The sequence below is a fragment of the Pipistrellus hanaki genome, assembly GCF_964339955.1.
Source record: "Pipistrellus hanaki genome assembly, contig: scaffold_24, whole genome shotgun sequence".
Lineage (NCBI taxonomy): Eukaryota > Metazoa > Chordata > Mammalia > Chiroptera > Vespertilionidae > Pipistrellus > Pipistrellus hanaki.
The window spans coordinates 1,131,844-1,154,036 of NW_028182302.1; positions in this window are offsets into that span (position 1 = coordinate 1,131,844).

Below are 22,193 nucleotides of genomic sequence, written 5' to 3' on the forward strand. Positions count from 1 at the left end.
AGTACTACACTCTATAACACAGTTGAGAGACAATGTTCCCAAGCTGCCTCAGTTCATAACAGTGTAGGAAGGTGTTTGATAAAGTAGGCAAAGCTTATACTTGAGCCAGAAGGCAGAATATAGGAAACTACATGAAAACATGAATAATTCAGTGAAAATGACTGTAAACAGATGAGAACTTGTTTAGAACAGCTTAAAGAGAATCTCCAAGTCAGTTCTTAGTGTAGAAAAGGTAGCTAAATCCTGGAAATCCTTAATTCGAGTTAAGATAACATCAAACACTGTATGAATCCTATATTGTTTACTTAAAGGAGACTAGAGTGGTAAATGTGTGTTATATAAGGCAGAATACCATAGAAATAGAGAAAGAAACACGTTCGGCAGCTTTGGAAAGCCTTACACTACACTGAAATGTAGTACTACACTCTATAACACAGTTGAGAGACAATGTTCCCTATCTCCCTCAGTTCATAACAGTGTGTAGGAAGTTGTTTGGTAAAGTGGGCAAAGCTTATACTTGGGCCAAAAGGCAGAATATAGGAAACTACATGAAAACATGAATAATTCATTGAAAATGACTGTAAACAGATGAGAACTTGTTTAGAACAGCTGAAAGAGAATCTCCAAGTCAGTTCTTAGTGTAGAAAAGGTAGCTAAGATAAGGGAAATCCTTAATTCCAGTTAAGATCACATGAAACACTCTATGAATCCTATATTCTTTACTTAAAGGAGACTAGAGTGGTAAATGTGTGTTATACAAGGCAGAATACCATTGAAATAGAGAAACAAACACGTTCGGCAGCTTTGGAAAGCCTTACACTTCACTGAAATGTAGTACTACACTCTATAACACAGTTGAGAGACAATGTTCCCTATCTCCCTCAGTTCATAACAGTGTGTAGGAAGTTGTTTGGTAAAGTGGGCAAAGCTTATACTTGGGCCAGAAGGCAGAATATAGGAAACTACATGAAAACATGAATAATTCATTGAAAATGACTGTAAACAGATGAGAACTTGTTTAGAACAGATGAAAGAGATTCTCCAAGTCAGTTCTTAGTGTAGAAAAGGTAGCTAAATCCGGGAAATCCTTAATTCGAGTTAAGATCACATGAAACACTGTATGAATCCTATATTGCTTACTTAAAGGAGACTAGAGTGATAACTGTGTATTATATAAGGCAGAATACCATTGAAATAGAGAAAGAAACACATTCGGCAACTTTGGAAAGCCTTACACTTCACTGAAATGTAGTACTACACTCTATAACACAGTTGAGAGACAATGTTCCCTAGCTCCCGCAGTTCATAACAGTGTGTAGGAAGTTGTTTGATAAAGTGGGCAAAGCTTATACTTGGGCCAGAAGGCAGAATATAGGAAACTACATGAAAACATGAATAATTCAGTGAAAATGACTGTAAACAGATGAGAACTTGTTTAGAACAGCTGAAAGAGAATCTCCAAGTCAGTTCTTAGTGTAGAAAAGGTAGCTAAGATAAGGGAAATCCTTAATACCAGTTAAGATCCCATGAAACACTGTATGAATCCTATATTCTTTACTTAAAGGAGACTAGAGTGGTAAATGTGTGTTATACAAGGCAGAATACCATTGAAATAGAGAAAGAAACTCGTTCGGCAGCTTTGGAAAGCCTTACACTTCACTGAAATGTAGTACTACACTCTATAACACAGTTGAGAGACAATGTTCCCTAGCTCCCTCAGTTCATAACAGTGTGTAGGAAGTTGTTTGATAAAGTGGGCAAAGCTTATACTTGGACCAGAAGGCAGAATATAGGAAACTACATGAAAACATGAATAATTCAGTGAAAATGACTGTAAACAGATGAGAACTTGTTTAGAACAGCTGAAAGAGAATCTCCAAGTCAGTTCTTAGTGTAGAAAAGGTAGCTAAGATAAGGAAAATCCTTAATTCGAGTTAAGATAACATCAAACACTGTATGAATCCTATATTCATTACTTAAAGGAGACTAGAGTGGTAAATGTGTGTTATACAAGGCAGAATACCATTGAAATAGAGAAAGAAACAAGTTCGGCAGCTTTGGAAAGCCTTACACTTCACTGAAATGTAGTACTACACTCTATAACACAGTTGAGAGACAATGTTCCCTAGCTCCCTCAGTTCATAACAGTGTGTAGGAAGTTGTTTGATAAAGTGGGCAAAGCTTAGACTTGGGCCAGAAGGCAGAATATAGGAAACTACATGAAAACATGAATAATTCAGTGAAAATGACTGTAAACAGATGAGAACTTGTTTAGAACAGCTTAAAGAGAATCTCCAAGTCAGTTCTTAGTGTAGAAAAGGTAGCTAAGATAAGGGAAATCCTTAATTCCAGTTAAGATCACATGAAACACTCTATGAATCCTATATTCTTTACTTAAAGGAGACTAGAGTGGTAAATGTGTGTTATACAAGGCAGAATACCATTGAAATAGAGAAACAAACACGTTCGGCAGCTTTGGAAAGCCTTACACTTCACTGAAATGTAGTACTACAGTCTATAACACAGTTGAGAGACAATGTTCCCTAGCTCCCTCAGTTCATAACAGTGTGTAGGAAGTTGTTTGATAAAGTGGCCAAAGCTTATACATGGGCCAGAAGGCAGAATATAGGAAACTACATGAAAACATGAATAATTCATTGAAAATGACTGTAAACACATGAGAACTTGTTTAGAACAGCTGAAAGAGAATCTCCAAGTCAGTTCTTAGTGTAGAAAAGGTAGGTAAGATCCGGGAAATCCTTAATTCGAGTTAAGATCACATGAAACACTGTATGAATCCTATATTCTTTACTTAAAGGAAACTAGAGTGGTAAATGTGTGTTATACAAGGCAGAATACCATTGAAATAGAGAAAGAAACAAGTTCGGCAGCTTTGGAAAGCCCTACACTTCACTGAAATGTAGTACTACACTCTATAACACAGTTGAGAGACAATGTTCCCTAGCTCCCTCAGTTCATAACAGTGTGTAGGAAGTTGTTTGATAAAGTGGCCAAAGCTTATACTTGGGCCAGAAGGCAGAATATAGGAAACTACATGAAAACATGAATAATTCAGTGAAAATGACAGTAAACAGATGAGAACTTGTTTAGAACAGCTGAAAGAGAATCTCCACGTCAGTTCTTAGTGTAAAAAAGGTAGCTAAGATAAGGAAAATCCTTAATTCGAGTTAAGATAACATCAAACACTGTATGAATCCTATATTCATTACTTAAAGGAGACTAGAGTGGTAAATGTGTGTTATACAAGGCAGAATACCATTGAAATAGAGAAAGAAACACGTTCGGCAGCTTTGGAAAGCCTTACACTTCACTGAAATGTAGTACTACACTCTATAACACAGTTGAGAGACAATGTTCCCGAGCTGCCTCAGTTCATAACAGTGTAGGAAGGTTTTTGATAAAGTAGGCAAAGCTTATACTTGGGCCAGAAGGCAGAATATAGGAAACTACATGAAAACATGAATAATTCAGTGAAAATGACTGTAAACAGATGAGAACTTGTTTAGAACAGCTTAAAGAGAATCTCCAAGTCAGTTCTTAGTGTAGAAAAGGTAGCTAAATCCTGGAAATCCTTAATTTGAGTTAAGATAACATCAAACACTGTATGAATCCTATATTGTTTACTTAAAGGAGACTAGAGTGGTAAATGTGTGTTATATAAGGCAGAATACCATTGAAATAGAGAAAGAAACACGTTCGGCAGCTTTGGAAAGCCTTACACTACACTGAAATGTAGTACTACACTCTATAACACAGTTGAGAGACAATGTTCCCTATCTCCCTCAGTTCATAACAGTGTGTAGGAAGTTGTTTGGTAAAGTGGGCAAAGCTTATACTTGGGCCAGAAGGCAGAATATAGGAAACTACATGAAAACATGAATAATTCATTGAAAATGACTGTAAACAGATGAGAACTTGTTTAAAACAGATGAAAGAGATTCTCCAAGTCAGTTCTTAGTGTAGAAAAGGTAGCTAAATCCGGGAAATCCTTAATTCGAGTTAAGATCACATGAAACACTGTATGAATCCTATATTGCTTACTTAAAGGAGACTAGAGTGATAACTGTGTATTATATAAGGCAGAATACCATTGAAATAGAGAAAGAAACACATTCGGCAACTTTGGAAAGCCTTACACTTCACTGAAATGTAGTACTACACTCTATAACACAGTTGAGAGACAATGTTCCCTAGCTCCCGCAGTTCATAACAGTGTGTAGGAAGTTGTTTGATAAAGTGGGCAAAGCTTATACTTGGGCCAGAATTCAGAATATAGGAAACTACATGAAAACATGAATAATTCAGTGAAAATGACTGTAAACAGATGAGAATTTGTTTAGAACAGCTGAAAGAGAATCTCCAAGTCAGTTCTTAGTGTAGAAAAGGTAGCTAAGATAAGGGAAATCCTTAATACCAGTTAAGATCCCATGAAACACTGTATGAATCCTATATTCTTTACTTAAAGGAGACTAGAGTGGTAAATGTGTGTTATACAAGGCAGAATACCATTGAAATAGAGAAAGAAACTCGTTCGGCAGCTTTGGAAAGCCTTACACTTCACTGAAATGTAGTACTACACTCTATAACACAGTTGAGAGACAATGTTCCCTAGCTCCCTCAGTTCATAACAGTGTGTAGGAAGTTGTTTGATAAAGTGGGCAAAGCTTATACTTGGACCAGAAGGCAGAATATAGGAAACTACATGAAAACATGAATAATTCACTGAAAATGACTGTAAACAGATGAGAACTTGTTTAGAACAGATGAAAGAGATTCTCCAAGTCAGTTCTTAGTGTAGAAAAGGTAGCTAAATCCGGAAAATCCTTAATTCGAGTTAAGATCACATGAAACACTGTATGAATCCTATATTGCTTACTTAAAGGAGACTAGAGTGATAAATGTGTATTATATAAGGCAGAATACCATTGAAATAGAGAAAGAAACACGTTCGGCAGCTTTGGAAAGGCTTACACTTCACTGAAATGTAGTACTACACTCTATAACACAGTTGAGAGACAATGTTCCCTAGCTGCCTCAGTTCATAACAGAGTGTAGGAAGGTGTTTGATAAAGTACGCAAAGCTTATACTTGGGCCAGAAGGCAGAATATAGGAAACTACATGAAAACATGAATAATTCAGTGAAAATGACTGTAAACAGATGAGAACTTGTTTAGAACAGCTGAAAGAGAATCTCCAAGTCAGTTCTTAGTGTAGAAAAGGTAGCTAAGATAAGGGAAATCCTTAATTCGAGTTAAGATAACATCAAACACTGTATGAATCCTATATTCATTACTTAAAGGAGACTAGAGTGGTAAATGTGTGTTATACAATGCAGAATACCACTGAAATAGAGAAAGAAACAAGTTCGGCAGCTTTGGAAAGCCTTACACTTCACTGAAATGTAGTACTACACTCTATAACACAGTTGAGAGACAATGTTCCCGAGCTGCCTCAGTTCATAACAGTGTGTAGGAAGTTGTTTGATAAAGTGGGCAAAGCTTATACTTGGGCCAGAAGGCAGAATATAGGAAACTACATGAAAACATGAATAATTCATTGAAAATGACTGTAAACAGATGAGAACTTGTTTAGAACAGCTGAAAGAGAATCTCCAAGTCAGTTCTTAGTGTAGAAAAGGTAGCTAAGATAAGGGAAATCCCTAATTCCAGTTAAGATCACATGAAACACTCTATGAATCCTATATTCTTTACTTAAAGGAGACTAGAGTGGTAAATATGTGTTATACAAGGCAGAATACCATTGAAATAGAGAAACAAACACGTTCGGCAGCTTTGGAAAGCCTTACACTTCACTGAAATGTAGTACTACACTCTATAACACAGTTGAGAGACAATGTTCCCGAGCTGCCTCAGTTCATAACAGTGTGTAGGAAGTTGTTTGATAAAGTGGGCAAAGCTTATACTTGGGCCAGAAGGCAGAATATAGGAAACTACATGAAAACATGAATAATTCAGTGAAAATGACTGTAAACAGATGAGAACTTGTTTAGAACAGCTGAAAGAGAATCTCCAAGTCAGTTCTTAGTGTAGAAAAGGTAGCTAAGATAAGGGAAATCCTTAATACCAGTTAAGATCCCATGAAACACTGTATGAATCCTATATTCTTTACTTAAAGGAGACTAGAGTGGTAAATGTGTGTTATACAAGGCAGAATACCATTGAAATAGAGAAAGAAACTCGTTCGGCAGCTTTGGAAAGCCTTACACTTCACTGAAATGTAGTACTACACTCTATAACACAGTTGAGAGACAATGTTCCCTAGCTCCCTCAGTTCATAACAGTGTGTAGGAAGTTGTTTGATAAAGTGGGCAAAGCTTATACTTGGACCAGAAGGCAGAATATAGGAAACTACATGAAAACATGAATAATTCAGTGAAAATGACTGTAAACAGATGAGAACTTGTTTAGAACAGCTGAAAGAGAATCTCCAAGTCAGTTCTTAGTGTAGAAAAGGTAGCTAAGATAAGGAAAATCCTTAATTCGAGTTAAGATAACATCAAACACTGTATGAATCCTATATTCATTACTTAAAGGAGACTAGAGTGGTAAATGTGTGTTATACAAGGCAGAATACCATTGAAATAGAGAAAGAAACAAGTTCGGCAGCTTTGGAAAGCCTTACACTTCACTGAAATGTAGTACTACACTCTATAACACAGTTGAGAGACAATGTTCCCTAGCTCCCTCAGTTCATAACAGTGTGTAGGAAGTTGTTTGATAAAGTGGGCAAAGCTTAGACTTGGTCCAGAAGGCAGAATATAGGAAACTACATGAAAACCTGAATAATTCAGTGAAAATGACTGTAAACAGATGAGAACATGTTTATAACAGCTTAAAGAGAATCTCCAAGTCAGTTCTTAGTGTAGAAAAGGTAGCTAAATCCGGGAAATCCTTAATTCGAGTTAAGATAACATCAAACACTGTATGAATCCTATATTGTTTACTTAAAGGAGACTAGAGTGGTAAATCTGTGTTATACAAGGCAGAATACCATTGAAATAGAGAAAGAAACACGTTCGGCAGCTTTGGAAAGCCTTACACTTCACTGAAATGTAGTACTACACTCTATAACACAGTTGAGAGACAATGTTCCCGAGCTGCCTCAGTTCATAACAGTGTGTAGGAAGTTGTTTGATAAAGTGGGCAAAGCTTATACTTGGGCCAGAAGGCAGAATATAGGAAACTACATGAAAACATGAATAATTCATTGAAAATGACTGTAAACAGATGAGAACTTGTTTAGAACAGCTGAAAGAGAATCTCCAAGTCAGTTCTTAGTGTAGAAAAGGTAGCTAAGATAAGGGAAATCCCTAATTCCAGTTAAGATCACATGAAACACTCTATGAATCCTATATTCTTTACTTAAAGGAGACTAGAGTGGTAAATGTGTGTTATACAAGGCAGAATACCATTGAAATAGAGAAACAAACACGTTCGGCAGCTTTGGAAAGCCTTACACTTCACTGAAATGTAGTACTACACTCTATAACACAGTTGAGAGACAATGTTCCCGAGCTGCCTCAGTTCATAACAGTGTGTAGGAAGTTGTTTGATAAAGTGGGCAAAGCTTATACTTGGGCCAGAAGGCAGAATATAGGAAACTACATGAAAACATGAATAATTCAGTGAAAATGACTGTAAACAGATGAGAACTTGTTTAGAACAGCTGAAAGAGAATCTCCAAGTCAGTTCTTAGTGTAGAAAAGGTAGCTAAGATAAGGGAAATCCTTAATACCAGTTAAGATCCCATGAAACACTGTATGAATCCTATATTCTTTACTTAAAGGAGACTAGAGTGGTAAATGTGTGTTATACAAGGCAGAATACCATTGAAATAGAGAAAGAAACTCGTTCGGCAGCTTTGGAAAGCCTTACACTTCACTGAAATGTAGTACTACACTCTATAACACAGTTGAGAGACAATGTTCCCTAGCTCCCTCAGTTCATAACAGTGTGTAGGAAGTTGTTTGATAAAGTGGGCAAAGCTTATACTTGGACCAGAAGGCAGAATATAGGAAACTACATGAAAACATGAATAATTCAGTGAAAATGACTGTAAACAGATGAAAACTTGTTTAGAACAGCTGAAAGAGAATCTCCAAGTCAGTTCTTAGTGTAGAAAAGGTAGCTAAGATAAGGAAAATCCTTAATTCGAGTTAAGATAACATCAAACACTGTATGAATCCTATATTCATTACTTAAAGGAGACTAGAGTGGTAAATGTGTGTTATACAAGGCAGAATACCATTGAAATAGAGAAAGAAACAAGTTCGGCAGCTTTGGAAAGCCTTACACTTCACTGAAATGTAGTACTACACTCTATAACACAGTTGAGAGACAATGTTCCCTAGCTCCCTCAGTTCATAACAGTGTGTAGGAAGTTGTTTGATAAAGTGGGCAAAGCTTAGACTTGGTCCAGAAGGCAGAATATAGGAAACTACATGAAAACCTGAATAATTCAGTGAAAATGACTGTAAACAGATGAGAACATGTTTATAACAGCTTAAAGAGAATCTCCAAGTCAGTTCTTAGTGTAGAAAAGGTAGCTAAATCCGGGAAATCCTTAATTCGAGTTAAGATAACATCAAACACTGTATGAATCCTATATTGTTTACTTAAAGGAGACTAGAGTGGTAAATCTGTGTTATACAAGGCAGAATACCATTGAAATAGAGAAAGAAACACGTTCGGCAGCTTTGGAAAGCCTTACACTTCACTGAAATGTAGTACTACACTCTATAACACAGTTGAGAGACAATGTTCCCGAGCTGCCTCAGTTCATAACAGTGTAGGAAGGTGTTTGATAAAGTAGGCAAAGCTTATACTTGGGCCAGAAGGCAGAATATAGGAAACTACATGAAAACATGAATAATTCAGTGAAAATGACTGTAAACAGATGAGAACTTGTTTAGAACAGCTTAAAGAGAATCTCCAAGTCAGTTCTTAGTGTAGAAAAGGTAGCTAAGATAAGGGAAATCCTTAATTCCAGTTAAGATCACATGAAACACTCTATGAATCCTATATTCTTTACTTAAAGGAGACTAGAGTGGTAAATGTGTGTTATACAAGGCAGAATACCATTGAAATAGAGAAACAAACACGTTCGGCAGCTTTGGAAAGCCTTACACTTCACTGAAATGTAGTACTACAGTCTATAACACAGTTGAGAGACAATGTTCCCTAGCTCCCTCAGTTCATAACAGTGTGTAGGAAGTTGTTTGATAAAGTGGCCAAAGCTTATACATGGGCCAGAAGGCAGAATATAGGAAACTACATGAAAACATGAATAATTCATTGAAAATGACTGTAAACACATGAGAACTTGTTTAGAACAGCTGAAAGAGAATCTCCAAGTCAGTTCTTAGTGTAGAAAAGGTAGGTAAGATCCGGGAAATCCTTAATTCGAATTAAGATCACATGAAACACTGTATGAATCCTATATTCTTTACTTAAAGGAAACTAGAGTGGTAAATGTGTGTTATACAAGGCAGAATACCATTGAAATAGAGAAAGAAACAAGTTCGGCAGCTTTGGAAAGCCCTACACTTCACTGAAATGTAGTACTACACTCTATAACACAGTTGAGAGACAATGTTCCCTAGCTCCCTCAGTTCATAACAGTGTGTAGGAAGTTGTTTGATAAAGTGGCCAAAGCTTATACTTGGGCCAGAAGGCAGAATATAGGAAACTACATGAAAACATGAATAATTCAGTGAAAATGACAGTAAACAGATGAGAACTTGTTTAGAACAGCTGAAAGAGAATCTCCACGTCAGTTCTTAGTGTAAAAAAGGTAGCTAAGATAAGGAAAATCCTTAATTCGAGTTAAGATAACATCAAACACTGTATGAATCCTATATTCATTACTTAAAGGAGACTAGAGTGGTAAATGTGTGTTATACAAGGCAGAATACCATTGAAATAGAGAAAGAAACTCGTTCGGCAGCTTTGGAAAGCCTTACACTTCACTGAAATGTAGTACTACACTCTATAACACAGTTGAGAGACAATGTTCCCTAGCTCCCTCAGTTCATAACAGTGTGTAGGAAGTTGTTTGATAAAGTGGGCAAAGCTTATACTTGGACCAGAAGGCAGAATATAGGAAACTACATGAAAACATGAATAATTCACTGAAAATGACTGTAAACAGATGAGAACTTGTTTAGAACAGATGAAAGAGATTCTCCAAGTCAGTTCTTAGTGTAGAAAAGGTAGCTAAATCCGGAAAATCCTTAATTCGAGTTAAGATCACATGAAACACTGTATGAATCCTATATTGCTTACTTAAAGGAGACTAGAGTGATAAATGTGTATTATATAAGGCAGAATACCATTGAAATAGAGAAAGAAACACGTTCGGCAGCTTTGGAAAGGCTTACACTTCACTGAAATGTAGTACTACACTCTATAACACAGTTGAGAGACAATGTTCCCTAGCTGCCTCAGTTCATAACAGAGTGTAGGAAGGTGTTTGATAAAGTACGCAAAGCTTATACTTGGGCCAGAAGGCAGAATATAGGAAACTACATGAAAACATGAATAATTCAGTGAAAATGACTGTAAACAGATGAGAACTTGTTTAGAACAGCTGAAAGAGAATCTCCAAGTCAGTTCTTAGTGTAGAAAAGGTAGCTAAGATAAGGGAAATCCTTAATTCGAGTTAAGATAACATCAAACACTGTATGAATCCTATATTCATTACTTAAAGGAGACTAGAGTGGTAAATGTGTGTTATACAATGCAGAATACCACTGAAATAGAGAAAGAAACAAGTTCGGCAGCTTTGGAAAGCCTTACACTTCACTGAAATGTAGTACTACACTCTATAACACAGTTGAGAGACAATGTTCCCGAGCTGCCTCAGTTCATAACAGTGTGTAGGAAGTTGTTTGATAAAGTGGGCAAAGCTTATACTTGGGCCAGAAGGCAGAATATAGGAAACTACATGAAAACATGAATAATTCATTGAAAATGACTGTAAACAGATGAGAACTTGTTTAGAACAGCTGAAAGAGAATCTCCAAGTCAGTTCTTAGTGTAGAAAAGGTAGCTAAGATAAGGGAAATCCCTAATTCCAGTTAAGATCACATGAAACACTCTATGAATCCTATATTCTTTACTTAAAGGAGACTAGAGTGGTAAATGTGTGTTATACAAGGCAGAATACCATTGAAATAGAGAAACAAACACGTTCGGCAGCTTTGGAAAGCCTTACACTTCACTGAAATGTAGTACTACACTCTATAACACAGTTGAGAGACAATGTTCCCGAGCTGCCTCAGTTCATAACAGTGTGTAGGAAGTTGTTTGATAAAGTGGGCAAAGCTTATACTTGGGCCAGAAGGCAGAATATAGGAAACTACATGAAAACATAAATAATTCATTGAAAATGACTGTAAACACATGAGAACTTGTTTAGAACAGCTGAAAGAGAATCTCCAAGTCAGTTCTTAGTGTAGAAAAGGTAGCTAAGATCCAGGAAATCCTTATTTCGAGTTAAGATCACATGAAACACTGTATGAATCCTATATTCTTTACTTAAAGGAAACTAGAGTGGTAAATGTGTGTTATACAAGGCAGAATACCATTGAAATAGAGAAAGAAACAAGTTCGGCAGCTTTGGAAAGCCTTACACTTCACTGAAATGTATTACTACACTCTATAACACAGTTGAGAGACAATGTTCCCTAGCTCCCTCAGTTCATAACAGTGTGTAGGAAGTTGTTTGATAAAGTGACCAAAGCTTATACTTGGGCCAGAAGGCAGAATATTGGAAACTACATGAAAACATGAATAATTCAGTGAAAATGACTGTAAAAACATGAGAACTTGTTTAGAACAGCTGAAAGAGAATCTCCAAGTCAGTTCTTAGAGTAGAAAAGGTAGCTAAGATAAGGAAAATCCTTAATTCGAGTTAAGATAACATCAAACACTGTATGAATCCTATATTCATTACTTAAAGGAGACTAGAGTGGTAAATGTGTGTTATACAAGGCAGAATACCATTGAAATAGAGAAAGAAACAAGTTCGGCAGCTTTGGAAAGCCTTACACTTCACTGAAATGTAGTACTACACTCTATAACACAGTTGAGAGACAATGTTCCCTAGCTCCCTCAGTTCATAACAGTGTGTAGGAAGTTGTTTGATAAAGTGGCCAAAGCTTATACTTGGGCCAGAAGGCAGAATATAGGAAACTACATGAAAACATGAATAATTCAGTGAAAATGACTATAGACAGATGAGAACTTGTTTAGAACAGCTGAAAGAGAATCTCCAAGTCAGTTCTTAGTGTAGAAAAGGTAGCTAAGATAAGGGAAATCCTTAATTCGAGTTAAGATAACATCAAACACTGTATGAATCCTATATTCATTACTTAAAGGAGACTAGAGTGGTAAATGTGTGTTATACAATGCAGAATACCACTGAAATAGAGAAAGAAACAAGTTCGGCAGCTTTGGAAAGCCTTACACTTCACTGAAATGTAGTACTACACTCTATAACACAGTTGAGAGACAATGTTCCCTAGCTCCCTCAGTTCATAACAGTGTGTAGGAAGTTGTTTGATAAAGTGGGCAAAGCTTATACTTGGGCCAGAAGGCAGAATATAGGAAACTACATGAAAACATGAATAATTCATTGAAAATGACTGTAAACAGATGAGAACTTGTTTAGAACAGCTGAAAGAGAATCTCCAAGTCAGTTCTTAGTGTAGAAAAGGTAGCTAAGATAAGGGAAATCCTTAATTCCAGTTAAGATCACATGAAACACTCTATGAATCCTATATTCTTTACTTAAAGGAGACTAGAGTGGTAAATGTGTGTTATACAAGGCAGAATACCATTGAAATAGAGAAACAAACACGTTCGGCAGCTTTGGAAAGCCTTACACTTCACTGAAATGTAGTACTACACTCTATAACACAGTTGAGAGACAATGTTCCCGAGCTGCCTCAGTTCATAACAGTGTGTAGGAAGTTGTTTGATAAAGTGGGCAAAGCTTATACTTGGGCCAGAAGGCAGAATATAGGAAACTACATGAAAACATAAATAATTCATTGAAAATGACTGTAAACACATGAGAACTTGTTTAGAACAGCTGAAAGAGAATCTCCAAGTCAGTTCTTAGTGTAGAAAAGGTAGCTAAGATCCGGGAAATCCTTAATTCGAGTTAAGATCACATGAAACACTGTATGAATCCTATATTCTTTACTTAAAGGAAACTAGAGTGGTAAATGTGTGTTATACAAGGCAGAATACCATTGAAATAGAGAAAGAAAAAAGTTCGGCAGCTTTGGAAAGCCTTACACTTCACTGAAATGTATTACTACACTCTATAACACAGTTGAGAGACAATGTTCCCTAGCTCCCTCAGTTCATAACAGTGTGTAGGAAGTTGTTTGATAAAGTGACCAAAGCTTATACTTGGGCCAGAAGGCAGAATATAGGAAACTACATGAAAACATGAATAATTCAGTGAAAATGACTGTTAACACATGAGAACTTGTTTAGAACAGCTGAAAGAGAATCTCCAAGTCAGTTCTTAGTGTAGAAAAGGTAGCTAAGATAAGGAAAATCCTTAATTCGAGTTACGATAACATCAAACACTGTATGAATCCTACATTCATTACTTAAAGGAGACTAGAGTGGTAAATGTGTGTTATACAAGGCAGAATACCATTGAAATAGAGAAAGAAACACGTTCGGCAGCTTTGGAAAGCCTTACACTTCACTGAAATGTAGTACTACACTCTATAACACAGTTGAGAGACAATGTTCCCGAGCTGCCTCAGTTCATAACAGTGTAGGAAGGTGTTTGATAAAGTAGGCAAAGCTTATACTTGGGCTAGAAGGCAGAATATAGGAAACTACATGAAAACATGAATAATTCAGTGAAAATGACTGTAAACAGATGAGAACTTGTTTAGAACAGCTTAAAGAGAATCTCCAAGTCAGTTCTTAGTGTAGAAAAGGTAGCTAAATCCTGGAAATCCTTAATTCGAGTTAAGATAACATCAAACACTGTATGAATCCTATATTGTTTACTTAAAGGAGACTAGAGTGGTAAATGTGTGTTATATAAGGCAGAATACCATTGAAATAGAGAAAGAAACACGTTCGGCAGCTTTGGAAAGCCTTACACTACACTGAAATGTAGTACTACACTCTATAACACAGTTGAGAGACAATGTTCCCTATCTCCCTCAGTTCATAACAGTGTGTAGGAAGTTGTTTGGTAAAGTGGGCAAAGCTTATACTTGGGCCAGAAGGCAGAATATAGGAAACTACATGAAAACATAAATAATTCATTGAAAATGACTGTAAACACATGAGAACTTGTTTAGAACAGCTGAAAGAGAATCTCCAAGTCAGTTCTTAGTGTAGAAAAGGTAGCTAAGATCCGGGAAATCCTTAATTCGAGTTAAGATCACATGAAACACTGTATGAATCCTATATTCTTTACTTAAAGGAAACTAGAGTGGTAAATGTGTGTTATACAAGGCAGAATACCATTGAAATAGAGAAAGAAACAAGTTCGGCAGCTTTGGAAAGCCTTACACTTCACTGAAATGTATTACTACACTCTATAACACAGTTGAGAGACAATGTTCCCTAGCTCCCTCAGTTCATAACAGTGTGTAGGAAGTTGTTTGATAAAGTGACCAAAGCTTATACTTGGGCCAGAAGGCAGAATATAGGAAACTACATGAAAACATGAATAATTCAGTGAAAATGACTGTAAACACATGAGAACTTGTTTAGAACAGCTGAAAGAGAATCTCCAAGTCAGTTCTTAGTGTAGAAAAGGTAGCTAAGATAAGGAAAATCCTTAATTCGAGTTAAGATAACATCAAACACTGTATGAATCCTATATTCATTACTGAAAGGAGACTAGAGTGGTAAATGTGTGTTATACAAGGCAGAATACCATTGAAATAGAGAAAGAAACAAGTTCGGCAGCTTTGGAAAGCCTTACACTTCACTGAAATGTAGTACTACACTCTATAACACAGTTGAGAGACAATGTTCCCTAGCTCCCTCTGTTCATAACAGTGTGTAGGAAGTTGTTTGATAAAGTGGCCAAAGCTTATACTTGGGCCAGAAGGCAGAATATAGGAAACTACATGAAAACATGAATAATTCAGTGAAAATGACTGTAAACAGATGAGAACTTGTTTAGAACAGATGAAAGAGATTCTCCAAGTCAGTTCTTAGTGTAGAAAAGGTAGCTAAATCCGGGAAATCCTTAATTCGAGTTAAGATCACATGAAACACTGTATGAATCCTATATTGCTTACTTAAAGGAGACTAGAGTGATAAATGTGTATTATATAAGGCAGAATACCATTGAAATAGAGAAAGAAACACTTTCGGCAGCTTTGGAAAGGCTTACACTTCACTGAAATGTAGTACTACACTCTATAACACAGTTGAGAGACAATGTTCCGTAGCTGCCTCAGTTCATAACAGAGTGTAGGAAGGTGTTTGATAAAGTACGCAAAGCTTATACTTGGGCCAGAAGGCAGAATATAGGAAACTACATGAAAACATGAATAATTCATTGAAAATGACAGTAAACAGATGAGAACTTGTTTAGAACAGCTGATAGAGAATCTCCAAGAAAGTTCTTAGTGTAGAAAAGGTAGCTAAGATAAGGAAAATCCTTAATTCGAGTTAAGATAACATCAAACACTGTATGAATCCTATATTCATTACTTAAAGGAGACTAGAGTGGTAAATGTGTGTTATACAAGGCAGAATACCATTGAAATAGAGAAACAAACACGTTCGGCAGCTTTGGAAAGCCTTACACTTCACTGAAATGTAGTACTACACTCTATATCACAGTTGAGAGACAATGTTCCTAGCTCCCTCAGTTCATAACAGTGTGTAGGAAGTTGTTTGATAAAGTGACCAAAGCTTATACTTGGGCCAGAAGGCAGAATATAGGAAACTACATGAAAACATGAATAATTCAGTGAAAATGACTGTAAACACATGAGAACTTGTTTAGAACAGCTTAAAGAGAATCTCCAAGTCAGTTCTTAGTGTAGAAAAGGTAGCTAAATCCTGGAAAACCTTAATTCGAGTTAAGATAACATCAAACACTGTATGAATCCTATATTGTTTACTTAAAGGAGACTAGAGTGGTAAATGTGTGTTATATAAGGCAGAATACCATTGAAATAGAGAAAGAAACACGTTCGGCAGCTTTGGAAAGCCTTACACTACACTGAAATGTAGTTCTACACTCTATAACACAGTTGAGAGACAATGTTCCCTATCTCCCTCAGTTCATAACAGTGTGTAGGAAGTTGTTTGGTAAAGTGGGCAAAGCTTATACTTGAGCCAGAAGGCAGAATATAGGAAACTACATGAAAACATAAATAATTCATTGAAAATGACTGTAAACACATGAGAACTTGTTTAGAACAGCTGAAAGAGAATCTCCAAGTCAGTTCTTAGTGTAGAAAAGGTAGCTAAGATCCGGGAAATCCTTAATTCGAGTTAAGATCACATGAAACACTGTATGAATCCTATATTCTTTACTTAAAGGAAACTAGAGTGGTAAATGTGTGTTATACAAGGCAGAATACCATTGAAATAGAGAAAGAAACAAGTTCGGCAGCTTTGGAAAGCCTTACACTTCACTGAAATGTATTACTACACTCTATAACACAGTTGAGAGACAATGTTCCCTAGCTCCCTCAGTTCATAACAGTGTGTAGGAAGTTGTTTGATAAAGTGACCAAAGCTTATACTTGGGCCAGAAGGCAGAATATAGGAAACTACATGAAAACATGAATAATTCAGTGAAAATGACTGTAAACACATGAGAACTTGTTTAGAACAGCTGAAAGAGAATCTCCAAGTCAGTTCTTAGTGTAGAAAAGGTAGCTAAGATCCGGGAAATCCTTAATTCGAGTTAGGATCCCATGAAACACTGTATGAATCCTATATTCTTTACTAAAAGGAGATTAGAGTGGTAAATGTGTGTTATACAAGGCAGAATACCATTGAAATAGAGAAAGAAACTCGTTCGGCAGCTTTGGAAAGCCTTACACTTCACTGAAATGTAGTACTACAGTCTATAACACAGTTGAGAGACAATGTTCCCTAGCTCCCTCAGTTCATAACAGAGTGTAGGAAGGTGTTTGATAAAGTACGCAAAGCTTATACTTGGGCCAGAAGGCAGAATATAGGAAACTACATGAAAACATGAATAATTCATTGAAAATGACTGTAAACAGATGAGAACTTGTTTAGAACAGCTGAAAGAGAATCTCCAAGTCAGTTCTTAGTGTAGAAAAGGTAGCTAAGATAAGGGAAATCCTTAATTCCAGTTAAGATCACATGAAACACTCTATGAATCCTATATTCTTTACTTAAAGGAGACTAGAGTGGTAAATGTGTGTTATACAAGGCAGAATACCATTGAAATAGAGAAACAAACACGTTCGGCAGCCTTGGAAAGCCTTACACTTCACTGAAATGTAGTACTACACTCTATAACACAGTTGAGAGACAATGTTCCCGAGCTGCCTCAGTTCATAACAGTGTGTAGGAAGTTGTTTGATAAAGTGGGCAAAGCTTTTACTTGGGCCAGAAGGCAGAATATAGGAAACTACATGAAAACATGAATAATTCATTGAAAATGACTGTAAACACATGAGAACTTGTTTAGAACAGCTGAAAGAGAATCTCCAAGTCAGTTCTTAGTGTAGAAAAGGTAGCTAAGATCCGGGAAATCCTTAATTCGAGTTAAGATCACATGAAACACTGTATGAATCCTATATTCTTTACTTAAAGGAAACTAGAGTGGTTAATGTGTGTTATACAAGGCAGAATACCATTGAAATAGAGAAAGAAACACGTTCGGCAGCTTTGGAAAGCCTTACACTTCACTGAAATGTAGTACTACACTCTATAACACAGTTGAGAGACAATGTTCCCTAGCTCCCTCAGTTCATAACAGTGTGTAGGAAGTTGTTTGATAAAGTGGCCAAAGCTTATACTTGGGCCAGAAGGCAGAATATAGGAAACTACATGAAAACATGAATAATTCAGTGAAAATGACAGTAAACAGATGAGAACTTGTTTAGAACAGCTGATAGAGAATCTCCAAGAAAGTTCTTAGTGTAGAAAAGGTAGCTAAGATAAGGAAAATCCTTAATTCGAGTTAAGATAACATCAAACACTGTATGAATCCTATATTCATTACTTAAAGGAGACTAGAGTGGTAAATGTGTGTTATACAAGGCAGAATACCATTGAAATAGAGAAACAAACACGTTCGGCAGCTTTGGAAAGCCTTACACTTCACTGAAATGTAGTACTACACTCTATATCACAGTTGAGAGACAATGTTCCTAGCTCCCTCAGTTCATAACAGTGTGTAGGAAGTTGTTTGATAAAGTGACCAAAGCTTATACTTGGGCCAGAAGGCAGAATATAGGAAACTACATGAAAACATGAATAATTCAGTGAAAATGACTGTAAACACATGAGAACTTGTTTAGAACAGCTGAAAGAGAATCTCCAAGTCAGTTCTTAGTGTAGAAAAGGTAGCTAAGATCCGGGAAATCCTTAATTCGAGTTAGGATCCCATGAAACACTGTATGAATCCTATATTCTTTACTAAAAGGAGATTAGAGTGGTAAATGTGTGTTATACAAGGCAGAATACCATTGAAATAGAGAAAGAAACTCGTTCGGCAGCTTTGGAAAGCCTTACACTTCACTGAAATGTAGTACTACAGTCTATAACACAGTTGAGAGACAATGTTCCCTAGCTCCCTCAGTTCATAACAGTGTGTAGGAAGTTGTTTGATAAAGTGGGCAAAGCTTATACTTGGACCAGAAGGCAGAATATAGGAAACTACATGAAAACATGAATAATTCACTGAAAATGACTGTAAACAGATGAGAACTTGTTTAGAACAGATGAAAGAGATTCTCCAAGTCAGTTCTTAGTGTAGAAAAGGTAGCTAAATCCGGGAAATCCTTAATTCGAGTTAAGATCACATGAAACACTGTATGAATCCTATATTGCTTACTTAAAGGAGACTAGAGTGATAAATGTGTATTATATAAGGCAGAATACCATTGAAATAGAGAAAGAAACACTTTCGGCAGCTTTGGAAAGGCTTACACTTCACTGAAATGTAGTACTACACTCTATAACACAGTTGAGAGACAATGTTCCCTAGCTGCCTCAGTTCATAACAGTGTGTAGGAAGTTGTTTGATAAAGTGGGCAAAGCTTTTACTTGGGCCAGAAGGCAGAATATAGGAAACTACATGAAAACATGAATAATTCATTGAAAATGACTGTAAACACATGAGAACTTGTTTAGAACAGCTGAAAGAGAATCTCCAAGTCAGTTCTTAGTGTAGAAAAGGTAGCTAAGATCCGGGAAATCCTTAATTCGAGTTAAGATCACATGAAACACTGTATGAATCCTATATTCTTTACTTAAAGGAAACTAGAGTGGTTAATGTGTGTTATACAAGGCAGAATACCATTGAAATAGAGAAAGAAACACGTTCGGCAGCTTTGGAAAGCCTTACACTTCACTGAAATGTAGTACTACACTCTATAACACAGTTGAGAGACAATGTTCCCTAGCTCCCTCAGTTCATAACAGTGTGTAGGAAGTTGTTTGATAAAGTGGCCAAAGCTTATACTTGGGCCAGAAGGCAGAATATAGGAAACTACATGAAAACATGAATAATTCAGTGAAAATGACAGTAAACAGATGAGAACTTGTTTAGAACAGCTGATAGAGAATCTCCAAGAAAGTTCTTAGTGTAGAAAAGGTAGCTAAGATAAGGAAAATCCTTAATTCGAGTTAAGATAACATCAAACACTGTATGAATCCTATATTCATTACTTAAAGGAGACTAGAGTGGTAAATGTGTGTTATACAAGGCAGAATACCATTGAAATAGAGAAACAAACACGTTCGGCAGCTTTGGAAAGCCTTACACTTCACTGAAATGTAGTACTACACTCTATATCACAGTTGAGAGACAATGTTCCTAGCTCCCTCAGTTCATAACAGTGTGTAGGAAGTTGTTTGATAAAGTGACCAAAGCTTATACTTGGGCCAGAAGGCAGAATATAGGAAACTACATGAAAACATGAATAATTCAGTGAAAATGACTGTAAACACATGAGAACTTGTTTAGAACAGCTGAAAGAGAATCTCCAAGTCAGTTCTTAGTGTAGAAAAGGTAGCTAAGATAAGGAAAATCCTTAATTCGAGTTAAGATAACATCAAACACTGTATGAATCCTATATTCATTACTTAAAGGAGACTAGAGTGGTAAATGTGTGTTATACAAGGCAGAATACCATTGAAATAGAGAAAGAAACAAGTTCGGCAGCTTTGGAAAGCCTTACACTTCACTGAAATGTAGTACTACACTCTATAACACAGTTGAGAGACAATGTTCCTAGCTCCCTCAGTTCATAACAGTGTGTAGGAAGTTGTTTGATAAAGTGGGAAAAGCTTATACATGGGCCAGAAGGCAGAATATAGAAACTACATGAAAACATGAATAATTCATTGAAAATGACTGTAAACACATGAGAACTTGTTTAGAACAGCTGAAAGAGAATCTCCAAGTCAGTTCTTAGTGTAGAAAAGGTAGCTAAGATCCGGGAAATCCTTAATTCGAGTTAAGATCACATGAAACACTGTATGAATCCTCTATTCTTTACTTAAAGGAAACTAGAGTGGTAAATGTGTGTTATACAAGGCAGAATACCATTGAAATAGAGAAAGAAACACATTCGGCAGCTTTGGAAAACCTTACACTTCACTGAAATGTAGTACTACACTCTATAACACAGTTGAGAGACAATGTTCCCGAGCTGCCTCAGTTCATAACAGAGTGTAGGAAGGTGTTTGATAAAGTAGGCAAAGCTTATACTTAGGCCAGAAGGCAGAATATAGGAAACTACATGAAAACATGAATAATTCAGAGAAAATGACTGTAAACAGATGAGAACTTGCTTATAACAGCTTAAAGAGAATCTCCAAGTCAGTTCTTAGTGTAGAAAAGGTAGCTAAATCCTGGAAATCCTTAATTCGAGTTAAGATAACATCAAACACTGTATGAATCCTATATTGTTTACTTAAAGGAGACTAGAGTGGTAAATGTGTGTTATATAAGGCAGAATACCATTGAAATAGAGAAAGAAACACGTTCGGCAGCTTTGGAAAGCCTTACACTACACTGAAATGTAGTACTACACTCTATAACACAGTTGAGAGACAATGTTCCCTAGCTCCCTCAGTTCATAACAGTGTGTAGGAAGTTGTTTGATAAAGTGGGCAAAGCTTATACTTGGGCCAGAAGGCAGAATATAGGAAACTACATGAAAACATGAATAATTCATTGAAAATAACTGTAAACAGATGAGAACTTGTTTAGAACAGCTGAAAGAGAATCTCCAAGTCAGTTCTTAGTGTAGAAAAGGTAGCTAAGATAAGGGAAATCCTTAATTCCAGTTAAGATCACATGAAACACTCTATGAATCCTATATTCTTTACTAAAAGGAGACTAGAGTGGTAAATGTGTGTTATACAAGGCAGAATACCATTGAAATAGAGAAACAAACACGTTCGGCAGCTTTGGAAAGCCTTACACTTCACTGAAATGTAGTACTACACTCTATAACACAGTTGAGAGACAATGTTCCCGAGCTGCCTCAGTTCATAACAGTGTGTAGGAAGTTGTTTGATAAAGTGGGCAAAGCTTTTACTTGGGCCAGAAGGCAGAATATAGGAAACTACATGAAAACATGAATAATTCATTGAAAATGACTGTAAACACATGAGAACTTGTTTAGAACAGCTGAAAGAGAATCTCCAAGTCAGTTCTTAGTGTAGAAAAGGTAGCTAAGATCCGGGAAATCCTTAATTCGAGTTAAGATCACATGAAACACTGTATGAATCCTATATTCTTTACTTAAAGGAAACTAGAGTGGTAAATGTGTGTTATACAAGGCAGAATACCATTGAAATAGAGAAAGAAACACGTTCGGCAGCTTTGGAAAGCCTTACACTTCACTGAAATGTAGTACTACACTCTATAACACAGTTGAGAGACAATGTTCCCTAGCTCCCTCAGTTCATAACAGTGT